Here is a 27683-nt window from a genome sequence, read left to right on the forward strand (position 1 = left end):
AGGTACAGTTAACACCACACCGTGATATAATCATCATCATGGGAGATCTAAATACCAAAGTGGGAAATAATAGCTCACATTTCACACGGCTCATAGGCACACATGGATGTAGAATGATGAATAAAGCTGAAAGGCTGGTGGATTTCTGTGCCATGAACAACCTGGTCATAGGAGGGACTCTCTTTCTAAACTGTGAAGTCCACAAACTGAAATGGTGCTCATCCAATGGACACAGCAAGAACCAGACTGGCCATTTGATGATCAATGGCATGTGCAGTTGATCCTAGTAGAAGATAAAGGTGAAGAGAGGAGCAGATACAAGAAGTGATCACTACCTTGTTGTAGCAGTGTTGAAACTCAGGCTGAGAAGCACAGGGACCAGAGCACATGTACAAAGACCGTTTGATGTTGACAAGCTCAAGGTCACCAGCATACAAATCTGCTTTCAATATTTGCCTTAGGAACAGATTTCAGGCCTTGCAAGACCTTGACGAGGATGCGTCAGTAGACAAGATGGACACAATGTGAAAATGGATTGCCGTAGTCTTCCAAGAGAGCAGCAAGGCTTGTTGTCTAGGATACAGTATGTAGGATACTGAGAGAAGAATGAAGAATTGGTACAACAGGAAAGAGGGAAAATTGAGAAGAAAGTTCCAGATGAATGGAGCAGATATCCTATTAAATTAGCTGCAAAATGTTAAAGAGCGAGGTTTACTGTTAACTCTCATAACTGCATGAGATTTATACCATTTCATGTGCAAATTAACTCATCCAGGAAATTTGCATGCTAATGAACATTGTAACTTTCTGGTGCAGTAGTTAGAGTATAATTAGGACCTTCATCTTCTGCACATTTAGATTTTTCCACTCTAATAGAATCTGTGTTGTTATAGATGATTTCCACAAGACAATGGTGACATTCAGGATTAAAGAGGTTACTCCACTTCCAATTATTTAAAGAACTGTAGTTGGTTCTTACTGAACAGGCTTTCCAAGCCACTGCCTTTCACAATGACATTGCAAGTTAAGCTCTAAAATGAGTTTCTGCTCTACACATTCTTTTCCTGTAAACCTGAAAATTGATGTTCTGTAGCAAACAATAATTTTTATTTCAATTCAGCTCATTAAAATGACTAGGAGAAGAGTCTGGTCCAGAACAATACTTCAAACTGAAAACTTCACTGAATGGCATTTATGAAGCAAGAGAAACAGTCATTACCAATCAGTGGAAACACTTGACAGCAGTTTTTCAAAAGGTGGCATTTCAAAAAGGAATTTATAAAAAATACATTTGTGCACTAAGATTGCATTTAACTGCAGCCAGCATACCATGCAAGGTACAAAGGTAACCAGTTGCTTCATTAACTCATAACTCAGCAGCAAAAACAATGGTTTATATTTACACAGTCATTATTTTCTGTTGCTTAAAAAGGCCTCACACTTGAAGATTTGTGGTGCATTATCTCAGTCAGCTTGAAGGTGGTTGAAATTTGTTATTGATGACAGACTGATGGCTTCTGGAAGCTTAGAGAAGGTATGATGTATTCTAGGATCATAAACAAACTGCTGGGCAAACTCAGTGTGTCAGGCAGTGTCTGTGGAGGCAAAGGGATTGTGGACTTCTCAGGTCCAGGACTGAGAGTACAAAGGGGAGATAGCCTGTATAAATAAAAGAGGGGATAATAAAATCTAAATGTTACCTGGGTTTCAGCACTTAAGGTACAGGAAGAGATTGAACAAGTTAGGTCTTTATTCTTTGGAGCGTAGAAGGTTGAGGGGGGACTTGATAGAGGTATTTAAAATTATGAGGGGGATAGATAGAGTTGATGTGGATAGGCTTTTTCCATTGAGAGTAGGGGAGATTCAAACAAGCGGACATGAGTTGAGACTTAGGGGGCAACAGTTTAAGGGTAACATGAGGGGGAATTTCTTTACTCAGAGAGTGGTAGCTGTGTGGAATGAGCTTCCAGTAGAAGTGGTAGAGGCAGGTTAAGTATTGTCACTTAAAGCAATATTGGATAGGTATATGGACAGGAAAGGAATGGAGGGATATGGGCTGAATGCAGGTCGGTGGGACTAGGTGAGAGTAAGCGTTCAGCACAGACTAGAAGGGCCGAGATGGCCTGATTCCGTGCTGTAATTGTTATATGGTTATATGGGAAGGGATGATGCAGGTAATAGGTGAGGAGAGATTGATAGGCATATGGAGCTAGGTGGGGGAGGGTATGATGTAGGTAGCAGTGGAATTTGGGAGGTAGCTCACACAAAATGCTGGAAGAAAAGCAGATCAGGCAGCAACTATCGAGCAAAATAAACAGTTAATGTTTTAGGGCCGAGGCCTTTCATCAAGACTGCAGAGGCTGGGAGGTGATGTGGAGACAAAAATTCAGATTGTGAAATCTGATTGCAAAGGACGGTGATGAGTAAAAGGGAGGGATGATAGGCAAAAGAGGGAGAGTGGGAGAAAGGAGGGGACTGGGGACTGAGCGGGTGGAGTGTATAGGTAACAGGCAAACCAGGTGGAGGAGGGGGAAAGCAGGGGAACTGAGGTTTGAGAAGCGAGGGAGGAAAAGGATTTTGTCCTCTCTTGCATTCACCACCTGCTTTCCAGCACATCACCCCGCTCCCTTAACTCCTTACACAGTCTCAGTCCTGATGTGGAGTCGTGATCTATGACATTGACTACCCCAACCTTTACAGATGGATTCTGACCTGCTGAGTTCCTCACACAATTTGTTATTTGTTCCACATCCGAGTGTCTGTTGTCTCTTAACTTGCCATATAGCCTAGGATCACCCATCACCCACTCTTCACACCTGTGAGTTGGTGGGAAAACAATGGGAAATGTTAGCCTAATTAAAGTAGAAAATTTGGAGAGAATTTTCAAAGCGTTTTTTTATTCTCAAAGATTATTCTTTGAATTTCCTACCACAATTAATCACTATAAACGTGCTACAAATAATTGGTTATCTGAAAAAGGAAATAGAATCCAACGAGTGTGATGAAAATTGTATTGTGGTATGCTAGTGCACATCCAGAAGCCTCATGCACTGAGTCCAAATAGGAGCACATCATTCTTGTATTGAAAATATGAGAGCAGATGAACAAAATGTGGAGGTGGTTTCTGCCCAGGAGCTGTGAAATCAAGTGAATAATTTATTGTGAATTTTTATTTTTATAGATTTTTGTTCAAGTCAATGACTGCTTCAGAGAAAATCTACGTAAACAGGGCAAGCATCACTTTGAGTAGTTGGCCCCCTAGAATGTTAACATTGAACAAGTGGAAGCACTCTTTACAGTACTCAAGCACCAAGCATCCAACAAAAAGAGGGTGAATTTCTTTTTTCCAAAATAAAACAGTGTGCCAGACATTTATGTATCAAACAAGACAGAACTTCATCAATTACCAGGGACCAAGCACTGATGTGGAGATCAAAGGCATGGAAATCTTTCTGCTTTATAGCATGGATGTTCATTATTACAAGATTGTATGCCAGGCAGTATGCCAAATCACACATTATTCACAGCAGATACTGGACCTCCAACATTACCATTTTATCTCCTCTCTGAGTTATTAACATTGGTCAAAATGCTCCAAATTGTGTTTGGGGTCTGCTTGGGAGATAAAATAAGAAATGACTGGAAAACAGACGTTAACTCGACCCAATGAAGAGTAAAAGGAAACTATCTACAATCCTCAACAACATGATCTCTCTCTCCCTACTTATTTATTCCTGGAGTATGAAAGTATGCACAGTGGATTTCAATGCTGATCATCCCTGATGAATGTTTTAGTTTGCTGATCAAAAGAAGCCTGAGGATGAAATATATATAAGAAAAGTTCAGTCATCTTAAAACTAATTAATCAAGTCAAACTCCTAAAATGATAAACAGCAAGCTCCTATTGGAATAGTCCAACTCATCCAGTATTAGAACAAAAGATAAGCTACAAAAACCCAGGAGAAGAGACTTGCGCACCATTGTTTGCCCTTTTAAATTCCACTTTCCATTGTTGTCCTGCCAACATTATAGCAGATGCAGAACAGAATGTCTAAAGAAATGCATCCTTCTGGTTCTATCAGCTTTAAGATTCAATTATTGAGCCTCTTGAAATTAGATTAGAAACTAAATTAGAAATTTTTAAATAGATTTTAATGCCACATTTTTATATTATTCAAATTTCTCTGGACTGGGATCAATTATCCATTTCTGACTTTTATGGGATGAGACCTTCTGTAGTGCACAAGTGCTGGATCAGGCTTGAGTGTGATGAAGCTTGCCTTCTTTCAATTGACGACCACGAGTGGAAGAGCCATTTAGACAATGTGCTTGAGGGCCAACAGCACCTGCTAAACCTTACTCAGGAACAAGCAGGGCATTCAGAAAGGGAGAGAAACAGGGGTGGGGGTGCAACAGAGGTTGCAAATCATTTTCAACTACTCATATGTGTTTCTGAGGATTTAAGAAGGAAATTAAAAGATCAGATAAAAAAGCTAAAATAATTATTTGTTTTCTCACAAATGGAAAGAGATGAAAAATGTATTTTTGGAATGTCTTCCATCTAATTTTAAGAGCAGTTATCCAACAAATGAAGGATTAGATGTGGGAATATTTGTGTTCTATTATTGAAACTTAATGTCTTCTATTGAGACCTTCCACTTAAATCTTATAATTTCCCCTCAGTATATTAACATATTTTCTGCATTATTTTCACTAAATAATTTGATAATATATAATCAAACTTTAACCTTAATAGTTTAAGGTTTATATATGTTAATTCAACACTACGTTTCATTCCATTATTGGCTGTTTACTACTCCATTAACAATGTTAATAGTGTGAGTAACTTTAACTAAATTCCAGTACTTTACAAGCTTTCAGCCAACAATGAGCTTTTGATTTCTAATTTACTAGCCTGAGACTCTTGAAGTCAGAGTTCCAGGTCAAAGCTATTGAATGTCAGGTTCAAAAATAAATGAACAAAGTTGATATTCCAATCAATTAAAATAAACAGAGATGGATTTTAAAGTCCAAGAAATAATAGTATGTGTTTACAATATGTGGTTATTCAGTAGGAAGTAATGAAATATCAGTTTTATGTCATATTTTCAGCTGTGATTTCTTCACTGTGATTCTTAAAGGTGGGCCCAGCAGATGAAGTACTGACACACATGTAACATACAATATCACAAGAACTTACATTTACAAAATATTTATTATTTTGCAAACCATTTCAAAAGAATTAACTTACAAAATTTCATTTCATGCCACAAAGAAATATAAGGGCAATGAACAAAAACTTGAACAAACAGATATAAGACTATAAGATAATGGGAGCAGAATTAGGTCATTTGGTCCATCGAGACTCCTCTGCCATTTCATCTTTGCTGATCCAATTTTCCTCTCAGCCCCAATCTCCTGCCTTCTCCCCATATCCCTTCATGCCCAGACAAATCAAGAATCTATCAATCTCTGCCTTAAATATATATAAAGATTTGGCCTCCACAACTGCCTGTGGCAACAAATTCCACAGACTCACCACTCTCTAGCAAAAGAAATTCCTCCTCATCTCCATTCTAACAGGACAATTCTCTATTGTGAGGCTGTGCTCTCTGGTCTCAGACTCTCCCACCATAGGAAACATACTATCCACATCCACTCTATCAAGGCCTTTCACCATCTGATAGGTTTCTTCTGCATTCTGGTGAATAAAGGCCCAAAACCATCAAGCCATTCAATCCTGGAAGCATATTTTTATGGAAGTATATGTTTGGAAGCATATCATAACGGAGGTAGGAATGGCAGAGATGCAGAGTTAGGAGGGGGTTTCAGGAGCTTAGAAATTTGCCATGACCTCCAGCTGTGGAATGATTTCATTTTGAATGGTTCAAGAGGGTTATTTCAGAGGGTTATGGGACTGGAGAAAGTTAAGGAAATAAAGAAGGAGAAGATATGGCAGAATTTGAAAGCAAAGGTGAAAATTCAAAATTCAGGGATGTTGCTTACCATCACAATTTTCAAGCTATAGAAGTACAAAGCTCACAAAAATATGCCTTCAGCTTCATCAGCATATTTGCTGAGAGTTGAAGTCATACATCAAACACCTATTGGCTGATTTAGACTCAGTCCATCACTTGTCAGGCAGTTGTTTGAAGGAGATTTTCATTTAGTCTTGTTTTTATGTCCTTTTTCCATATCCTTTCATGTTTTTGTCTTCAAATATTTATTATATTCTCTTTTAAGTCCTGTTGTATTCCAATTGCATTCAAGTTTTTGGTATGACCTTTTATATTTTAAAAGCAGTGTGAGTAAAAATGTTTTGCTGTTCATCTTTTTACCATTAATTTATTAATTCATTTGAAAAATAGTGTTTCCCTTTCTATATTTTGAACATCAGTGTTCGATTTCCTCATTATTTTCTTTTCCAACAGTAGGCACAGTAAGTAGATTAACTTGGTGAGTGCTTTGGTCATTGGTCTGTGAGGAGGAGGAGGAAGAAAACATGAATTACTTTGAGTTAGGAGAAGGAGTTCTGCAATTTCTAAATGGAAATGAAGGTAAAAATGTTACTTTTTTATTGTTGGTCACTATTAGGCTGTAAAAATTACTGGAAATCTTTAATTGTTGTAACAAGTGCATACAGTTCAAAGCGGACTAATTTCTCAAGATTTACGCCACTCCTCAATATATTCAAAGTAATGAGCTGAATAGTATAGAAAGCTTCTACATGTATAATCCTACATTCATCCCACAGAGTTGCTACTCAATTTCCCCTGCAGGGCTTGCAGGGGTTAATTTTTGGCTTTGCTTCTTTATTCAACATTTAATTTTCGGTTAATCTATTAAGGTTTTTATTTGTCTTGGTTTGTGGTCTTTGATATGCTCAGAATTAGATGGCTCCTTATATTCATTATCTTTTCTAAACATTTCATACCTCAAATCAGATAAACAATTTCAACAGTGTTGCTTCTAATCTATAAAGCAAAGTCTTAATTTTGTAGCAGCTTCAGTCTGTTGCACAGGGACTCTAAGCTTAAAAAAAGAACAAAGGCATGTGAAATGTTCTAACTGGGTTGTAATTTTATAAGATTAACAAATGACTTGTGTAGTCAACTGTTAAGCTTGACATTGTAAATTCTGACTGTATCTTTACAAAGTCCCAGAAAATGATTAACAAGGTTTCCACACAAAAAACACATAGACTGTAGATTATACAATTTCTTGGGCTACTTCTCAATATGTAAATCATACATTGATGTATTCACAAATGTATAGTGCTATGGAGAATAATTCTGATTTGACAATGTTGTCACAGTTGAAAACACATTGTTTACATTGGGGAATATCTTCTTTAATACCAAGTATTTCATAACTACAAGTTCACATACCTGCTGTTCTAAAGGAACAATGATTAACTTTTTTTATTGATTTTTTATGCATTTCTACAACATTATAACAAAAAAACCCTAAAACCAAAATAAGAGATCAATACACTGCAAGATAACCACACAATGATAATGTGATTCAAAATAATGATAAAAAAGCACCCAAACTAAAATCGTGTAAAGTTAGTAACCACCCCCCCACAAGATTAAAAAAAACTCCAGACCAACCACAGCAAAATGTAGGAAATATAAATCAGAACATTCAAACCCCTGAAACTGTACATTAAAATAAGGGCAAAAGATAATAATGCCTACTACGAAGAAAAAAAAGCTGAAAGTAAGGGACTGGAAAAAAAAACTTAGTCTAAGAAAAAGTTATGAAAATATTCAAGAAAAGGTCCCCACACCTTATGAAACTTTATGTCTGAATTAAGAAGAGAGTAGTGAATTTTTTCAAGGTCTAAACAGGACATTATATCATTAAGCTATTGAGCATGAGTGGGTGGGACAACATATCTCCACCTAAGAAGAATTAAATGTCTAGCCAGAAGAGAAACAAAAGATAATGTTCGACGTTTAGTCGGACTTAAAGGTATATCTGTCTCAGCCAAGGAACCAAAAAGAGCAATCAGAGGGTTAGGTTATATGTGGCAATTCAGAATATGGGATAAGGTTAGGAAAACATCTCTCCAAAATTTCTCTAGACTAGGGCAGGTCCAGTACATATGAAAAAGAGAAGCCTCGCCACTTTTGCACTTATCACAAACAGGACTTAGAGTAAAATCGGGACAATTTAGATTTGGACATGTAAGCTCTATGTACAATCTTAAACTGTAAAAGACAGTGGCGAGCACAAAGAGAAGTTCAGTTAACTGACTTGAGAATTGAGCACCAGACCACATCAAATAAGGAAATATTTAAGTCATGCTCCAAAGCCATTCTAATTTTATCAAAGGGGGCGTGCCGTAAAGGCACTAATTTATCATGAATAAAAGATATTAAGCCCTTACCCAGTGGATTAATAGAAAGAAACCAGTCCACAGTGACTTTCTCAAGCATTTCAGGAAAGTTGGGTAATAAAGGATTAATGAAGTGTCTGATTTGGAGATACCTAAAGAAATGGGCATTAGGAAGATTAAACTTAGCAGAGAGTTGTTGAAAAGATGCGAAACGATTATCAATGAAAAGATCTTTGAAATGCCTAATGCCCTTTCTGTACCAATCATAAAATGTTGAATCGTGCACAGAAGGTAAAAAAAGATGATAATGTAAAATAGGACTACAAAGGGAAAAACCATGGAAACCATTAAATTTCCTAAACTGGACCCATATTCGCAGAGTATGTCTGACAAGAGGGTTAACAATTAGACTAGGAAAACTACAAGGGAGTGCAGATCCAAGAAGTGCAGAAACAGAGAGATCTTTAGAAGAGTTCATCTCCATTGCTACCCATTTAGGCCAGTCAGGGTGGCTATGAAAAAAGGACCAGAAGATAAGACATCAAATATTAGCTGCCCAATAATATAGAAATTTAGAAAATAGGTGCAGGAGTAGGCCATTCAGCCCTTCGAGCCTGCACCGCCATTCAGTATGATCATGGCTGATCATCCAACTCAGAACCCTGTACCTGCTTTCTCTCCATACCCCCGATCCCTTTAGCCACAAGGGCCATATCTAACTTCCTCTTAAATACAGCAAATCAACCGGCTTCAACTGTTTCCTGTGGCAGAGAATTCCACAGATACACCACTCTCTGTGTGAAGTTTTTCCTCATCTCGGTCCTAAAAAGCTTCCCCTTTATCCTTAAACTGCAACTCCTCGTTCTGGACTTCCCCAACATCGGAAACAATCTTCCTGCATCTAGTCTGTCCAATCCCTTTAGAATTTTATACGTTTCAATAAGATCCCCCCCAATCTTCTAAATTCCAGCGTGTATAAGCCCAGTCGATCCAGTCTTTCTTCATATGAAAGTCCTGCCATCAAAGGAATCAATCTAGTGAACCTTCTCTGTACTCCCTCTATGGTAAGAATGTGTTTCCTCAGATTAGGGGACCAAAATTTCACACAATATAGACGAAAATTAGGTAAAGGCATGCCACCTTCTTTTTTAGATTTTTGAAGATACGCTTTATTACGTCTAGAATGCTTACCCTTACATAGAAAGGATAAAATAATAGAGTCTAAGGAATCAAAGAAAGTTTTAGGAATAAAAATTGGAATAGATTGAAATGAATATAAAAATTTAGGGAGGAGATACATTTTAATAACATTAACACGACCTACCAAGGACATAGATAAAGGTGACCATTGTGACAAACTGTTTTGTAGACTTCAAAAGATTAGCAAAATTTTCACGAAAAAGATCCTTGAAATTCCTTGTAACTGTAATACCAAGTTAAGTAAATTGCTTATCCACTACTTTAAAGGGGAGGTCGCGAAATGCTAATGCTTGTGCTTCTTTATTACTTGGAAAAAGTTCACTCTTATTTATTATAAGTTTATAGCCAGAAACCTGGCTAAATTGATCAAGAAGTGAAAACATTTGGGGTAAGGATGTGGATAGATTTGAAAGAAAAAGTAATAACTCGTCAGCGTAAAGAGAACCTTTATGCTCAACACCCCCCCCCTCCCCCACCCCAGATCCCCGTCAATTCAGGACAGCTTCGGAATGCAATCGCCAGTGGCTCTACAGCCAAATTGAAAAGGAAGGGGCTTAAGGGGCATCCTTGATGGGTGCCACATTTAAGGCTAAACGACTGGGATTGCTGAGGGTTAGTCAGAACAGAGGCGGTAGGACATAAATATAACAACTTAATCCAAGAGATAAAAATTTTGACCAAGGTTAAATTTTTCTAAAACTGCAAAAAGGTAATTCCACTCTATACGATCGAACACTTTCTCCACATCGAGAGAAATAACGCATTCATTATACGGAACAATAACTAACTTTACATTAGAGAAAATAAGTTTTCCATTAATTGCTGAGAAAAGTGTAAAATCAGCAGGAATTGAACTGTTACTTACCTGCAATGTGTGTATACTTGTTGTGAGAAAGATTTAGCTTCATGGTCTGCCCTACCAAAGGTATTAGAAGTAAAATTGCTATGAGAAGTGCTGAACCATTAAAAGCTTTAACTGACTTTAAATGACTACACTGATCACAACACTGTGCTGATTTTACAGACTTGCTTTCAAGGACTCTTTGACAACACATGTTTTCAGTGTTATTTTTTATTTGCACTGTTTCTCTTATTTGCACATTGATTGTTAATCTTTATCTACGTCTGCTTTTTCATATATTATATTGTATTTCTTTATTTTTCCTGTAAATGCCTGAAAGAAAATGAGTCTCAGGGTAATGTACCTACTACAATAATAAATTTACTTTGAACTTTGAACAGCTGTTTTTGTGATGCAGACCCCTTTCCATTTCTAACAGATCCTCTCTCCTTGCATGTCTTTGGCAAAAGATACATTTGGCTGAAAATATGTCTGTTCACTTTCGAAAGAATAAGTCCTTACTTCATTTAATACACAGAATAAGTTACATAGATAGAAAATACATAGTTTGGCAAATTTACAACTAATTTCCAAGTATTATAGTTTAAATCTGTTTTAAAGTTTCCTTTTCAATTTAGTTAATACACAGTATTCCATTTGTGGCTTACTGATTGATACTTAGCATAGGTTGATTAGTACCTCTGAGGAACATTCTCTCGGACAATTAAGATCATTATGTCCAAAGCAGATAACAAATGATAGCAAATAGAGATTGTGGCAGTCAAATTCAGTGAATGAATGGATATATCTCAATGACATTCATCAGATTTAAACAGTTTAGTAAATATTTACTTGCATATAGATTATAGCTAGTAAAATGAACACTTGCCATAAATTTTACAGAGGATCTTCTTTATGTCTCTGCAAAATTATTTTTCAAGACCTTTGAACCAATAATGTAAACAATTTTATTTTAAAGGTTTTCAAGAGCAAAGAGAAAAAGCTGTGAATTATAAGACTTGCTTCCACTCCAGTTATCTGGGGTTTGAGATGACTGATGAGGCAATCTACGGCAGACTTTCTGGGGCACGTGAGTGTCTTCCATCAGAAATGATGTACATTGCATTTGCGTGCTCCAACACATGGATATTACATTCTCAACACCATCCCAATAGAAAATCAAGAAACCTCAGATGTTGAAATGTCTGAAATACAATAGGAAAAGCTGGAAATAATTGGCAGTATATGTGGAAGCATATATATGTATATGTGTGCTGAAACCATACATCTGATCTCTGTTTATAACATCCCAAGCAATCCTTTTCACTTAGAAGAGTCATAGGCAAAAAATTTGCGGGAACATTACACTTTTTCAAAAAGTCTTTGGGGATATTATCTTCTTGTGTCCACTTGGTAATTTGTTGCAATCAGAAAGCTTAGAATAGAATGTTTATTTCTGGAGTTTTAGCCATTCAAAAAATGTGCCCTTCTCAGAAGAGATGATTAAGTGTGATTGGTTCCTCAGGATGTTAGCTTGGGGGCAATTCTGTTTCTTTTTTAATCCTGCCAGCATATCTGAAGGATATTGCAGGTACAGAATTGGTGTTATTTCTCTGGTTCTTTGCAGTGCCTGCTATAAATAGTTCATAATCTCAGAAGCACGCATGAAGGCAGGAATTTTTACTGGCCAGTAGATAATGTGTTGTGTGCTCAACTTAAAATCTGGAACTTCAAATCCCCTTTCACTCAGATAGCTGGTGCACTGAAGATAATGGTGAATTTTATTAGATGCTTACCTTCATTGGATAATGAAATCGTATCTACCGTTAGATGATAGATCGAGATACGAGTCGTAGTCCAATTTTCCAGCAACTCCTGGTGGATAATTTATTGGATAATATGTTGTAAGTTTGGGGGCATTTTAGCCAAAGACGTTTAATGTGTGATGTTGAGTGTAGGGCCTATTTTTTCCATACAATGAACAAGTTAGCAAAGTTGCCTCATTTGAACACATGCAATAGAGGTTAACTGCAGTTGTGATCTTTCTTCTGGAGTGGAATGAAGTAATGTGGTGGAAAAGTTGGAAAAGGCATGTAGCTTCATTAGCGTTGTTCCTTCTTGTTTTTCATGGAGATGGTGTGAGGTGCAGATCACATCCACAATGCTTCAAGATGGTCAGAAAGCATTTTGGAATCAACTTGTCTTCTGGGAGATGATTCTCAGGGAGGTACTGTAGTCACCACTATCAAATTTATCTCATTTTTTTGTAATAATTGTTGTATCTCTAAGGATCCTTCACACAGCCTCCTTTTACCGGATGTGAGACTGGGGCTGAATTGTGGCTGCAGTAGACGGAAAGCATTAGTGCAAGGCATCCAGTTGCCAACTATTTGAAAGGCAAACTACTTCTTTCATCCCTCCCTATTAATCCCTTACTGGCATACATTCCTGCAAAGGACAAAGATACTACACCAGCCCATTCACCTCCTCCTTCACCTCCATTCAAGGTCCCAAACAGTCCTTCCAAGTGAGGCAACACTTCACCTGCAAACCTGTTGGAGTCACCTACTGTATCCAGTTGTCCCAATGCAGCCTACCCTGCATTGCTGAGACCTGAAGCAAATTGGGGTCTGCTTTGTCGAGCACCCCTGCTCCTTCCGCAGAAAGTAGAATGTTGCGAAGACTAACAATTTTAATTCCAGTCCTCATTCCTGCTCAAACATGTCACTTCATGTCCTTCTCTTTTGCCACAATGAGGCTACTCTCAGGTTGGAGGAGCAACAATCAACTTCTCCTACTGGTAGTTTTTTTTTCCCTTTACCCCTTTCCCTCTTCTTCTATTTCCTCCTCTGGCCTCTTTCTTTCTCTTGTCACCTGCCTATCAGCACATCCTTCAATTATCCCATGTTCTACTCTCCTCTCCTATCAGACTCCTTCTTTACCAGTGCTTTACATTTTCCACATCACCTCCCACCTTCTTACTTCATCCCCTCTCTCTCCCATCCACCTGGTTCACCAATCACCTTCTATCTTGTCCCTCTTCCCCTCTCTCCACCTTTTTATTCTGGAACCTTCCCTTTCCTTTCCAGTCCTGATGAAGGGCCTCAGCCCAAAACATTGACAGTTTATTCATTTCCATTGATGCTGCCTGACCTGCTGAGTGATTCCAGAATTTTGTGTGTGTTGTTTGAAAGGATTTTTAAAACAAATGTCCAAACAGCTGGAAAGCACCTTGTTAAATATTCCTGTTGAACCACTTTTCAATAGATATGAACATCAGACAAGAGAGATTCAAAAGAAATTATGAATATACCGAACATCAATCTTCTTGCAGCTCAGCATTGGCAAACCTGTATGACTTTTTGACTGAGACCAAATGTAATGTTTCCTTGAATTACTTCATGAGTTTAACCCTTCTGCTTTACATTCTAATCATTGCAAAGAGGCCTTGTGGTACTGAAAGAAACAATATAATAATCCAAATAGTAACAATAGCAACTTTGCTTTGTACCACAACTTTAACCTAGTAAAATATCCCAATATTGCATCTTGTTGGATCAAAAAGATGATGCCAAGGCACATCAGGAGGCAATAAGGAAGAGTCCAGTTTCTTGCTCAGAGAGCCAATTATTTACAAGTATTTTGCCGGAAGAAGATGAAGTAGATGTGGTGAGGTTCAGGAGGGAATTACAGAGCTTGGTACTTGGCAGATGAAGACTACAACTGGGAAAGGAGAAGCTAGACCCCAGTGTTAAAGGAGTGAAGATTATTTGAGGTGAAGAGGAGCTGCAGAACTGGAGTTAGAGATCAGGAGGGGTGACACCATAAAATAGAGAAATCAAAGATGAGAATTAAAAACAAACAGCATTACTTAACTAGAACCAATATAGGGCTGCTGGATGAACATGACTTGGTGTGAATATGACCTTGAGTACAGAAGAACATGAACTAATAATAACTAATGATAAATGATAATATGGGGTTGTAATTTCATATGGTTTGTAGCAGCCCTAATTTCTGGAAGGCCCAGGGGTCTAAAAATAAAATCCTTGCCTAAAATTTCAAAATATTAACTGATATTAAATATTCATAATTACCATTTAAATATTTTTGTATTATTTATTATCTTTGATATATATTTGACATTGATATGCAATCATAGACATTTGTTAATAATTATATCTGTTGATTTTAGAGCACTTTGTCATTGAGCCTATTAGGGAATCAACTATACTGGATTGGGTGTTATGTAATGAACTAGAGGTTATTAGGGAACTTAAGGTAAAAAAAAAAGCCCTTAGGAGCCAGTGATTAAGTCCAACTTGAAATTTGATAGGGAGAAAGTTAAGTCTAGGCATGGTGCCAGAGGACTGAAAAATTGCAAATGTCACTCCACTCTTTAAGAAAGGAGGAAGGCAGCAGAAAGGAAATTATAGAGCAGTTAGCCTGACCTCAGTTGTTGGGAAGATATTGGAGTCAATTGTTAAGGATGAGGTGATGGAGTATTTGGTGACACAGGACAAAATAGGACAAAGTCAGCATGGTTTTCCTTCAGGGAAAATCCTGGCTGACAAACCTCTTGGAATTCTTTGAGGAGATTACAAGTAGGATAGATAAAGGGGGTGTAATAGATGTTGTATATTTGGACTTTAAGAACGCCTTTGACAAGGTGTCACACGTGGGGTTGCATTCCAAGTTAAGAGCCCATGGTATTACAGGAAAGTTACTAACATGATTACAGCCTTGCCTCATTGGTAGGAGGCAGCGAGAAGGAATAAAAGGATTCTTGTCTGGTTGGCAATCAGTGACTAGTGTTGTTCCTCAGGGGGCTGCGTTGAAAACGCTTCTTTTTATGCTGTACATGAATGATATAGATGATGGAATAGATGGCTTTGTTGCCAAGTTTGCAGATGATTGGTGGAGGAAACAGGACTTAGACAGATTAGGAGAATCGGCAAGAGAATGACAAATGAAATACAAAGTTGGAAAATGCATGGTCATGCACTTTGGTAGTAGAAATAAATGTGCAGACTATTTTCTAAACGGAGAAAATTTTTAAAAATCTGAGAGGTTTGAATGGTTGAGCAGACTCAATGGGCCAAATGGCCTAATTTTGCTCCTTTGTCTATGGTCTTCTGGTTCCCGTTCACTCCTTTATAGAACTTAGAACATAGAATAGTATAGCACATTACAGGCCCTTCGGCCCACAATGTTGTGCCAACCCTCAAACCCTGCCTCCCATATAACCCCCCATCTTAAATTCCTCCACATACCTGTCTAGTAGTCTCTTAAACTTCACTAGTGTATCTGCCTCCACCACTGATTTTTATACTGCATAAAAGCCGGAATGAGCTAAAAATCCAACAGTAGCCAGTTGACAGCAGTGTGATATATTAAGATACCTATTGCCGGAACAATGAAAAAGGTGGCAAATCCACTTAAGAAGGGCATGGACCCTCCTGTCAAAGCAGTGCTCATATTTATTGGGAAGAAGATAAAGTGATTCCAGTTCCTAAATCCGTTTAACCTGGGAACAAGTGATGAAGCTTCATTGTGTAAAGAGCTTAAGTTCTCAAAATAAATTTTGCATTTGGGGCATATTTCTGTGTGTCATATACCAAACTTTAGAGTGGATGTATATTAGTGGGATTTCTCAGAGTGAGAATGAGTGCCAGCATCAATATAAAGATAGAATCCTTTCAATGTGATAGAGAGGGAACATTTAGTGTTTGCATTTCTTTAAATTCTATTTGCACTATGGATTAATCAGTATATGGTTACTGGTTGGTGGATTAATTGCGTACTATATGTTGTCCCTAGTGTGAAGGCGAATTGCAGAACCAAGGGGGAGTTCATGACAATGTGAGGAGAATAAAAATGGATTAGGGATTACTGCGAAACATATGATGTTTCATGATCAGTGCAGACTCTGTGAGCTGATGGCTCTGCTTCCGTTCCGAATCCCTCTGTGATTCTGTGACTCTATTACTTTTCTTAGATATTATTAAACATCTGCTGACAGTACAAAACAGGTGATATTTGGTCAGCTGAATATAATTCTATTCTATTCAATGATAATTGCAAACCCAAATGAACTTATAAACTAAAATCAAATGAGCTGATTCTCAATATTCCAAACATTCTCTCATGGCTCAGCACCTTTATCCTCATCATTTTGTTTTAGCAGGGCTGCCTCTTTTGTTCATCTACAATCAGCTGAAAATGTATTCCTTTCCCTGCTGTTCTTCCCACATTTTCCTGAATCCTTGTTGAGAATGAACGCTTGGCCATACCATGCACTCAGCGGGCTCAATGTAATTTGATGCAACAATCCAGAGTGAGAAACCGAATGAGGCTTTAAATCACTGCACTATGAGAATGGCCAAGAGTATCACAGGGGTCTCCTACCATCCATCGGGGACGTTTATCCAGAGAACTGCATACGCAGGACCCATAGTATTTTTAAGGATCCTACCCATCCATCCAGCATCCTCTTTGACATTCTACAATCAGGCAGGAAACCTGGTGCATAAAGACAAGAATGGTCAGGATAGGAAGAAGCTTTTTTCCCTCAGGCATTTAGGCCTTTGATTTCCCTGCCACATTGTCTTCAAAGTGTCGCCAGATAATTTCGTACTGTACCCCGCACTATTTAATTTATGCACTTTATTTTGGTTATCTTTTTCATTTATAGATTTAATTCTTACTTTCCTAAGTTATTGTGTGTTATGTGTACTGATGTGCTTTACACCTAGGTCCGGAAAAACATAGTCTTATTTGACAGTACATATGCATATAGTTAATTGATAATAAACTTGATCATTTGACTTGACTACCTCACTTTTTTTAATACACAGTATTTCTGTTTTTCACACGATTTTTAATCTATTCAACATACATATACTGTAATTGATTTACTTATTTATTATTATGATATTATTTTTTTTCTGCTAGATTATGTATTGCATTGAACTGCTGCTGCTAAGTTAACAAATTTCACGTCACATGCTGGTGATAATAAACCTGATTCTGAAAAATTGCAATAAGAGTACATAAATTTAAAAATATTAAATATGTGGTGCACCAGTTTCATTAGGATCATCAGAAACAATGAATCCAAGGAAGAGAATTGAGCTACCTGTTAAAAAGTAATGATGATTCTGCATTAGGCAAACCTTCCCCTAAAGCCAAACCAAAAAGTAAAGCTGAGTCACCAGCCCTTAGCTGACTGAAATTCTGCCTCCTGTTCCCAGAACACATTTTAAATGCTCTGATATTATATGGAAGAATGGTAGGCTCTTTATTCATGAGTATTCTGAATCTTATCTTTTTCTGGGTTTTATGTGCAGGAATCACTGCCTTCTCAGAAGGGAAAAAGTCATTTTGATCATATGTTAGATGCTTGTGATTCAATTCCCAGAACTTCAGTTCTATCAGATTCATTGAACGTGAAAATAGAAAAAGCTATAGATCAGAATCAGAAATGGAAAAGGGATAGGTAGGACAAATGGATTATCTTTGATCGGGGAAGATAGAGTTGTACTGGGGGAAAGTAGTAGCCCAATGTGTTAATGTAGACAGTTTGGCAGAGGGGTACATGCTCATTATTCGCCAAGCCGCTGAAATGAAGGCAGTTAGCAATGAGAAGGCAGACAAAGGAATACAGGAGTCGTGAAATGTAGGGCAGGGTATGCTAATGGGGAGTAGAAATGGGAAGACGTAGTTCAGCCTGTGTTACATTTAGATGGCTTTGCCCATGTTGATGCGAATGGAGAAAGTGAATTACCTGAAGCTGTAGAATTTAGCATTGACTCTAGTCACCAGTCATGTACCCAGGGGTGATATGAGATCTTGCTTCTCAGACTTACTTTATGACTCATTTCAGCAGTGCAAAATGCCACAGAGCATAGGCTAAGACAGATAGAGAATTAAAGTGGCAGGTAATTCAGGACTCTGGATCACTTAATGTGCACTTGGTTTCCCTAATGTAGGGGAGCCCACACTATAGGAGCCATACACCTGTTCTCCATCTCCAGTGTATTCTATGTTGCACGTATATTATGTTTATTATGGTAAGGAGTCACATGAGAGGAGGCGTGGTGAAAACGAAGAGAATAAGATAAGCATTCGTGCTTTGTTCAGGGCACTTTGAAGCTGGGAACCGATGGATGTCATATCTTTTGTTGACTGCTCAAGTATGCTTAAGTTTCACCACTTCAAAATTGTATGTTTGCTAATTGCTGATGAAGGATTGAACACAGTTCTTCAACTTTTGGAACAATCATTATTGGAGTGATTGGAAGGCACATCATAAAGTAAAACATATGTGTGGGGGTCACCAGCAGTGGCAATTGGTTTGTTAAAACTGGCCATAATACACATTATGAACAGAAGTGCAAGGGCTGCTTTGGTCCCAAAAATTTAGAAAGGTATGAAAGGACAGGAAAGCACAATACATGCAATGCTCTGAAGGTATATTGTATAGTTTTGGTCTTTTTTTTAACCAAAGAAAGGGTATAAATTCCAGAAAAAGAGTGTAAAGAAGGTTCAATAGATGGATTCTAGGTTAGCTCTGTAAAAAGAGATTTTGAGTAAATTGAGATAACATTCCCCAGAGTTTAGAAGAATGAGAGGAATGACAGGAAATGTTACTGAGCAGATAAACTGGATATACTGTAGGGAAAATGCTGAGGAGTCTAGAACAAGTTGACACAGTCTCAGAGTAAAGAACGGGCTTCATTTAGGACCAAGATGAGGAGACATTTCTCCATAGAGAGGGTGGTGAATCTAATGTGTCCAAACCAGAGGACTCTGGGAGCTCAATTGCTCAGAGACTGATAGATTTGTGGATATAAGAGAATCAAGGGAAATAGAGAATGTGAAGGAAATCGTATTGATCTTTATGCATGGCGGCGTAAGCCTGCAATGCTGGTTGACCCACTCCTGTTCCTATTTCTAATTCTTATTGATAATTTTTCACACATGGCCTACTTCATGGAATAAGCTAACATAGTCAATTATCACTAGATGTTTCACTGGCTTCTCACTTGACTCTAAATGCACGTCGATCTGTTAAGCACAATCAATAAAAGGGGAAGCCAGTCAACATGTAAAAGAAAATGTTAAACTGGCAATTGATGTACAAGGGGGTATTCTCATGAATTATACTGCCCTGCAGCTGTATTGTGATGTGTTATTCATGATTAAAGGGAGTGTCAGGTATGTTCCAACATTTGCTGACAGATATGTGGAAGGTGTCATCCAGGTATGTAGAGAAAGGATTCATATTACAAACCATTTCTCACAATGCAGGAACATCACCCATTAGGTGTGCCATAAACATTTCTATTAGTGTGATTAGTTGTCATTTATCTTCTCACAGATGTCTTAATTGAAAAAGAGGTAGATATAGTATGACAGTAACATGCATCATCATTGCTTCACCAAAATTCATGCCATGTTTTCATTTAATTTTTATTGATTAGTCTGGTAAATTGTTTTGGTCAAACTCTAAACCATAGAGCAAATGTGCTTTAAAAGCACAAAGACATTCCACTTTATGCTAAAAAAAAACCCTGCTGGTCTGCTTCTAAATCTATGCTGTCTGGTGTCTATAGACTTTCTCTACTTTGAGGCTTGAGTGTTACGCTTATATAAATGTATTGGTATAGTCTTGTAACCTGATAAACTCATAATGACAGTTGCAATGAATAAAGACCACCCAGGAATGTTAACGAAGTGTTCTCAGAATCAAATCCCCACTGATATTCATTGCAAATAGAACTTGTGAAACATGACCACAAACACATGTTTATAGCTCCACCTTACATTTTCATATTGCAAAGAATTGTTTGCACGTATAGCCATATCTAATGGGATCAGCACAAAACATAAATTTCTTCAAAAATGGCAGCTGCAATGTAAATCAAAGAGTTTGAGTGGTCAGAAAAGCTTATATGATACTGGAAGAAAGAATCAGGAGAAGTAACAGGAGACCATTAAGGAAAAGTATAAGTATGTTCCTCTGCAGCCATGAAGAAAAAGGGACTCAGATACAAAATTCTCTTAGGTGGATCTGTTTATTAACATTGTGGAGGAACTATTTTTATAGCAGCATAGCGATTACCATTGACAGAGAAACTATGCTTACATTAAAGTTTGTAAGCAGCAAGTGCTGACTTAAAATGCGTATAAAATCAAATGTTAAATGATTCAGCTCTAATAATCACTCTGCACAAATTATTGAGCTTAGCAAATATTTAATCAAACAAGCATCCATGGAAAATTGAACATCCTTCTCTCCTCAATAGAGCTGTTAACAGACAAATTATATTCAGGAGTTCTTGATATGCAGAGTTCCAAATAGCAACTAATTCATTAGAAAAATAATGAAAGGGAAATCAATCAATTTAGTTCTATTAGATTTTCATTGGTGGCTAATTTTCTTTATGCCCTTTTACAGCAATGTAATGATTGATCAAGTAATATTTTGGGAGAAGTGAACACACTCTTCAATAAACAACTTGGCAGGTGCAAATCATGATGTCATTAAACAAGAAGCCATAAATGTTTCAATAACACTTTATAGGTTTATGCCTTCAAGGACTATGTGGTACAAAATAAAATTATCTTCTCTAACTGTTCTGTGTAGGTACATTGCATTCTTTATCAACACTGAAATTTATTTCAGAGGCAGGGCGTAAAGTGTGGATGCAACTACAGGACTTGGTGTGTTGAGCGCTACTAACTGGCATTGCATTTTAATCATTTGTAACTCGCAGTGATTCAATTCTACAAAGAGTTAACACAGATTTTCAAATGTTTCCAAAAAAGCCAGCTGTTTAATTGTTTTTATGCTCTTATCCTGTATATTAAATGTTGTTTTTATGTGTTGTAATTCCTTAACTTAATAATCAAAGATCATTCTAAGAATCTAAAGTTCAGACTCCTTGAATTTATGTTGTATGTTTGGCAGACATTATTAAACTGGTACTGAACAAGTTCAATTATTATTTTAATTATTGTTTCATAGGATTGTTAGAAGAAGCCAATAAACTATCCATGGAAGCTGATGAAGAAAATGTGGATATATAACAGTGTGGAAGAACACAGGGATCTTAAGGTCCTCAAAGCTGCCGCACAAGTTGATGGGGTGATTAAAAAGGCATATGGTGTGTTGGTCTTCATTAGTCGGGGATTTAGTTCAAGAACCACAAGGTAATATTGTAGCTCTATAAAACTCCTGTTAGAACACACTTAGAGAATTGTGTTCAATTCTGGTCACCATATTACTGTAGAAGAAGCTTTAGAGAGGGTGGAAAGAAAATGTACCAGGATGCTGCCTGGATTAGAGAACACATTGGATGAGCTAGGGCTTTTCTTTATGCAGCAACAAAGGATGAAAAGCTTTTCAATAGCAGTGTATAAGATTATGAAAGCCATAGATAGGGAAGGCAGCCAGTACCTTTTTCCCAACTAATACTAGAGGGTATCTACCTAAGATCAATGGAGGAAAGTATATGGGAGATGTCAGAGGTAGGTTTTATTACAAAGAGTGAGATATGTGCATGTACTGCGCAGCCGCAGTTTGTGGTAGACACTGTTAGAATAGGGCATTTCAAACACTCCTTGATAGGCACATAGATGTAAGAAAATGGAGGATCATGGATTGTGTAGGAGAGAAAGGTTAGACTGATTGTGGAGTAGGTTTATATTGGTTTGCACAACAACATCGGCCAAAGGTCCTGCACTGTGCTATACTGTTGTGTGTTGAAACAACTGGGACACCCATGTATGGGACTATAACAGTATAGGACTCCCATACTGTTAAAGGCCTAGATGGGTTAGAGTTTGTAAAATGTGTTCAGGAAAGTTTTCTAAATCAAAATATAGATGTACCAACTAGAGAGGATGCAATATTAGATCTCCTATTAGGAAACAAGTTAGGACAGGTGACGGAAGTGTGTGTAGGGGAACACTTTGGTTCCAATGATCATAACACCATCACTTTCAACTTGATCATGGATAAAGATAGATCCGGTCCTTGGGGTGAGGTTCTAAACTGGAAAAGGGCTAAATCTGAAGAAATGAGAAAGGGTCTAAAAAGCAAGGATGTCATTGGTAAGTGGGAGACCTTCAAAGGAGAAATTTTGAGAGTGCAGTGTTTGTATGTTCCTGTCAGGATTAAAGGCAAAGTGAATAAGAATAAGGAACCTTAGTTCTCATGGAATATTGGAACTCTGATAAAGAAGAAATGAGAGATATATAATGTGTATAGGCAACAGGGAGCAAATAAGGTGCTTGAGGAATATAAAAAATACAAAAAATACTTAAGAAAGAAATCAGGAGGGCTAAAAGAAGACATGAGATTCCTTTGGCAGTCAAGGTGAAGGATAATCCTAAGAGCTTCTACAGGTATGTTAAGAGCAAAAGGATAGTAAGGGATAAAATTGGTCCTCTTGAAGATCAGAGTGGTCGTCTATGTATGGAACCAAAAGAAATGGGGGAGTTCTTAAGTGGGTTTTTTGCATCTGTATTTACTAAGGAAACTGGCATCGAGTCTTTGGAAATAAGGCAAACAAGTAGTGATGTCATGGAACCCTATACAGATTGAAGAGGAGGAGGTGCCTGGTGTCTTGAGGCAAATCAGAGTATATAAATCCCCAGGACCTGACAGGTTATTCCCTCGGACCTTGAAGGAGACTAACCTTGAAATTGTAGAGGCCCTGACAGATATATTTAAAATGTCAGTATCTACGGCTGAGGTGCCGGAGAATTGGAGGATACCTCATGCTGTTCCATTGTTTAAAAAAAGGCTCTTAAAGTAATCCAGGAAATTTTAGGCCGGTGAGTTTGACGTTGGTAGTAGGTAAATCATTGGAAGGAGTACTAAGAGATAGGATCTCCAAGTATTTGGATAGACAGGAACTTATTAGGGAGAGTCAACATGGCTTTGTCCATGGTAGGTCATGCTTAACCAATCTATTAGAATTTTTCAAGGAGGTTACCAGGAAAGTGGATGAAGGGAGATCAGTGGATGTTGTCTACATGGACTTCAGTAAGGCCTTTGACAAGGTCCTGCCGGGGAGGTTAGTTAGTAAGATTCAGTCACTAGGTATACATGGTGTGGTAGTAAATTGGATTAGACATTGGCTCAATGGGAGAAGTCAGAGAGTGGTAGTGGAGGATTGCTACTCTGAGTGGAGGCCTGTGACTAGTGGTGTGCCACAGGGATCAGTGCTGGGTCCATTGTTATTTTTCATCTATATCAATGATCTGGATGATAATGTGGTAAATTGGATCAGAAAATTTGCTGATGATACAAAGATTGGGAGTGTCATGGACAGTGAGGAAGGTTTCAAAGTTTGCAGAGGGATTTGAACCAGCTGGTAAAATGGGCTGAAAAATGGCAGGTGGAGTTTAATGCAGACAAGTGTGAGGTATTGCACTTTGGAAGGACAAACCAAGGTAGAACATACACTGTAAATGGTAGGACACTGAGGAGTGCAGTAGAACAGAAGGATCTGGAAATACAGATACATAATTCCCTAAAAGTGGCGTCACAGGTAGATAGGATCATAAAGAGAGCTTTTGGTACATTGAACTTTATATTCAAGGTATTGAGTATAAGAGTTGAAATGTTATGGTGAGCTTGTATAAGGCAATGGCGAGGCTGAACTTGGAGTATTGGTCATCTAATTACAGGACGGATATTAATAAGTTGAAAGATTGCAGAGAAGGTTTACAAGGATGTTGTCGGGACTTGAGAAGCTGAGTTACAGAGAAATGTTGAATAGGTTAGGACTTTATTCCCTGGAGTGTAGAAGAATGAGGGGAGAATGGATAGAGGTATATATAATTATGATGGGTATAGATTGAGTGAATGCAAGCAGGCTCTTTCCACTGAGGCCAGGGGAGAAAAAAAACAGAGGACATGGGTTAAGGGTGAAGGGGGAAAAGTTTAAAGGGAACATTAGGGGGGTTTCTTCACACAAAGTGGTGGGAGTGTGGAATGAGCTGCCAGATGAAGTGGTAAATGCAGGCTCACTTTCAAAATTTAAGAAAAACTTGGACAGGTACATGGATGAGAGAGGTATGGAGGGATATGGTCCAGGTGCAGATCAGTGGGACTAGGCAGAAAAATGTTTCAGCACAGCCAAGAAGGGCCGAAGGGCCTGTTACTGTGCTGCAATGTTCTATGGTTCTATAGTTCTAACTACTATGACCAAGCAACTTTGGAAGCAAAAAAAAAACATTTCAGGGGGGAAAAAAGCATTAACTCTTTACATCAAAACTGATTTTATTATAAGGAGCCACAACACGATACTGTATCCTTAGCATCTTATTCTTCAGGAAATTTAATTCAATCAAATGTACATTGACTGATTTGATTGACTGAATCAGTTCGCACATCAATATCTGATAGTATATAGAAGAAGCAACCTGCTCTCAAGTCAAGTAAAGTTTATTATCATTTCAACCAGAAACTGCTGGTACAGTACACAGTAAAAACAAAACAACGTTCCTCCAGGACCCTGGTGCTACATGAAACAACACAAAAACTGCTCTGGACTACAGACCTGCACAGGACTACATAAAGTGCACAAAACAGTGCAGGGCAGTACAATCATTAACAAACAAGTCAATAGGCACAGTAGAGGACAAATTACAATATAATAATAAATGATGTAGATGTCAGTCTAGACTCTGAGTATTGAGAAGTCTGATGGCTTGGGGGAAGGTACTGTTAAACTCAGATTAAACGGATGATATATGGAGCTTCATGTATTACACTGGTGCAGCAACATTGATATTCCCACTTCCTCCTAGAGTTGCATAAAGAAATGCTTCTGTTACAGTAGTTTTATATTAATGGTTTTCTTTTAAAGTCTAATAGCAGAGGATACAAGATTAAGCCAAGAGTGGAACTATACCACATAGTTCGTTCATTGGCATGGACGGTCAGAATTGGACTCCTGTATCTACAATACAATAGAACCTGTTCAAAATGTTCTAGCTTTGTTAAGAACTGGATATCTTCTACAACTATACATCTTGTAAAGCAAAATATAATAGATGCCTATTAAAATTGCCTAGTTTAAGGGGGGTATTTGTCTAAAAAGATGATAGATCATTTTGCTCAAACACGAGGACATCTGCAAATGCTGGAAATTCAAACAACACCACACACAAAATGCTGGTGAAACACAGCAGGCCAGGCAGCATCTATAGGGAGAAGAGCTGTCAACGTTTCGGGCCGAGACCCTTCGTCAGGACTAACTGAAAGGAAAGATAGTAAGAGATTTGAAAGTAGTGGGGGGAGGGGGAAATGCGAAATGATAGGAGAAGACCGGAGGGGGTGGGATGAAGCTAAGAGCTGGAAAGGTGATTGGCAAAAGTGATACAGAGCTGGAGAAGGGAAAGGATCATGGGACGGGAGGCCTCGGGAGAAAGAAAGGGGGGAGGGGAACACCAGAGGGAGATGGAGAACAGGCAAACAACTAAATATGTCAGGGATGGGGTAAGAGGGGAGGAGGGGCATTAACGGAAGTTAGAGAAGTCAATGTTCATGCCATCAGGTTGGAGGCTACCCAGCTGGTATATAAGGTATTGTTCCTCCAACCTGAGTTTGGATTCATTTTGACAATAGAGGAGGCCATGGATAGACATATCAGAATGGGAATGGGACGTGGAATTAAAATGTGTGGCCACTGGGAGATCCTGCTTTTTCTGGCAGACCGAGCGTAGGTGTTCAGTGAAACAGTCTCCCAGTCTGTGTCGGTCTCGGCCCGAAACGTCGACAGCGTTTCTCCCTGCCTGACCTGCTGTGCTCCACCAGCATTTTGTGTCTGTGATCATTTTGCTCAATTGGATTCTTGATTTCTGCAGAAACCCAGAATTTATATTTGAGACATCCCTGCATCTAAAGCTTCAGTTTGATTGATTGCAAATGCCAACTCCTTTGTATGTCACCCAATATAGAGACAGCAGTACACCCAGCACCTGCTATTCAAACACAGTAGAAGGCTAATTCCTCGGTTTTTATCTTTGTTGTGACCCATTATTATATTTGTAGAAATTCTTTTAATATAGATAAATATTGGATGGCACTTCAGAACAAAACAAAACACAACTCTAGCAATCCAGCAATGTTGCATGTTTGTAACAATTCACTAAAAAGGACATGTCCAGAAGACTAGAACAAATACATAGACTTCCTGATGTTTCTCTCCTGGTGTAGCCAAAAGGTTATTTTTAAATGTGCTTCATAATGGTGAGGCTTTGAAGCCCTTCTACCGGCATCAGCTGTATTTGTGCCAACTATCAGCAAGCAGAATTCTTCTAAATCCGTGAAAGGCAGAAAGTTTTCAGCTTACTTCAGCACTCCCAGAGATGACTATAGGCTAGGTCAGGGTTAGATATTGAGGAGCACATCACAGGAGGGAAGAGAATTCCATAGGTTAGGAATTAGGTATCTGAAACCATCATTGCCAAGTGGCAAAGCAATTCTAATGAGAATACTTTGACTAATTAAGTAAGTCAGTCATTCAGCAATTGAATCATCAACAACTGACAAATGCACCATTCTGACTCAAATTATTAAGTTTGCTACAGGCAATTGCTTAACTGGGTTTCAAACTTACATCATGAGATTTGTAAACAGAAGAGATTCTGTAGGTGCTGGGAATCCAGAGTAACATCCACAAAATGCTGAAGGAGCTCAGCAGATCAGGCAGCATCTATTGAAAGGAATACTGAGTCGATGTTTGAAGGTTAGACCTTTCATCACAACTCAAACTTATGAAGGGGCCCAGCTCAAAATGCTTCATTCCTTTTCATAGTAGCTTCCTGACCTGCTGAGTTCCTCCAGCATTTTGTATGTGTTATACACATAAGTTGTCATCCCTGCTTACTGAAATTTAGTTACTAGATCAATTTTAAATAACTTTGAGTGACATTCAACTCAGCGCAGTGTGTCCAAGATTCTGTTGAGGCAACGTTGTATTAGTTTGTTACAATTCACCTAATCACCGTTTGGACACACACAAAGTATGCCAATAAATGATGAATGAGGGTACCTTGGAAAATGGAAGCAGCATTGAAAACTTTATATGATTGCTCCAATTTTAAAGGTAATTTGTGATGGAATCTCATTCAGCTAGCAAGTGCACATTTTGTATTAATCCAGGACATGGATTGAGAGATCCTCAGCAACCGGAAAATATTCCAGTGGAACCTAACTAATTGCAAAATCAGACCAGCTTCACACTCATCTGCCAGCAGAAGAAGACATGCAGC

The 27683-nt window shown here is 38.1% G+C and overlaps 1 long non-coding RNA gene across 2 annotated transcripts; it reads left to right on the forward strand.

Annotated features, from left to right (window-relative positions):
- Positions 1–1427: 1427 nt before the first annotated feature.
- Positions 1428–27683, forward strand: LOC132404690 (uncharacterized). 2 transcript variants are annotated; one of them, XR_009515647.1, is made up of 5 exons: positions 1428–1534; positions 6432–6557; positions 11365–11475; positions 21418–21602; positions 27574–27683. It is a non-coding gene; the product is annotated as an uncharacterized LOC132404690 (long non-coding RNA). The 2 variants fall into 2 exon arrangements; XR_009515646.1 differs by lacking the exons at positions 21418–21602; positions 27574–27683 and having other exon boundaries at positions 11365–14407.

The sequence above is a fragment of the Hypanus sabinus genome, chromosome 2 (genome assembly GCF_030144855.1).
Source record: "Hypanus sabinus isolate sHypSab1 chromosome 2, sHypSab1.hap1, whole genome shotgun sequence".
NCBI lineage: Eukaryota > Metazoa > Chordata > Chondrichthyes > Myliobatiformes > Dasyatidae > Hypanus > Hypanus sabinus.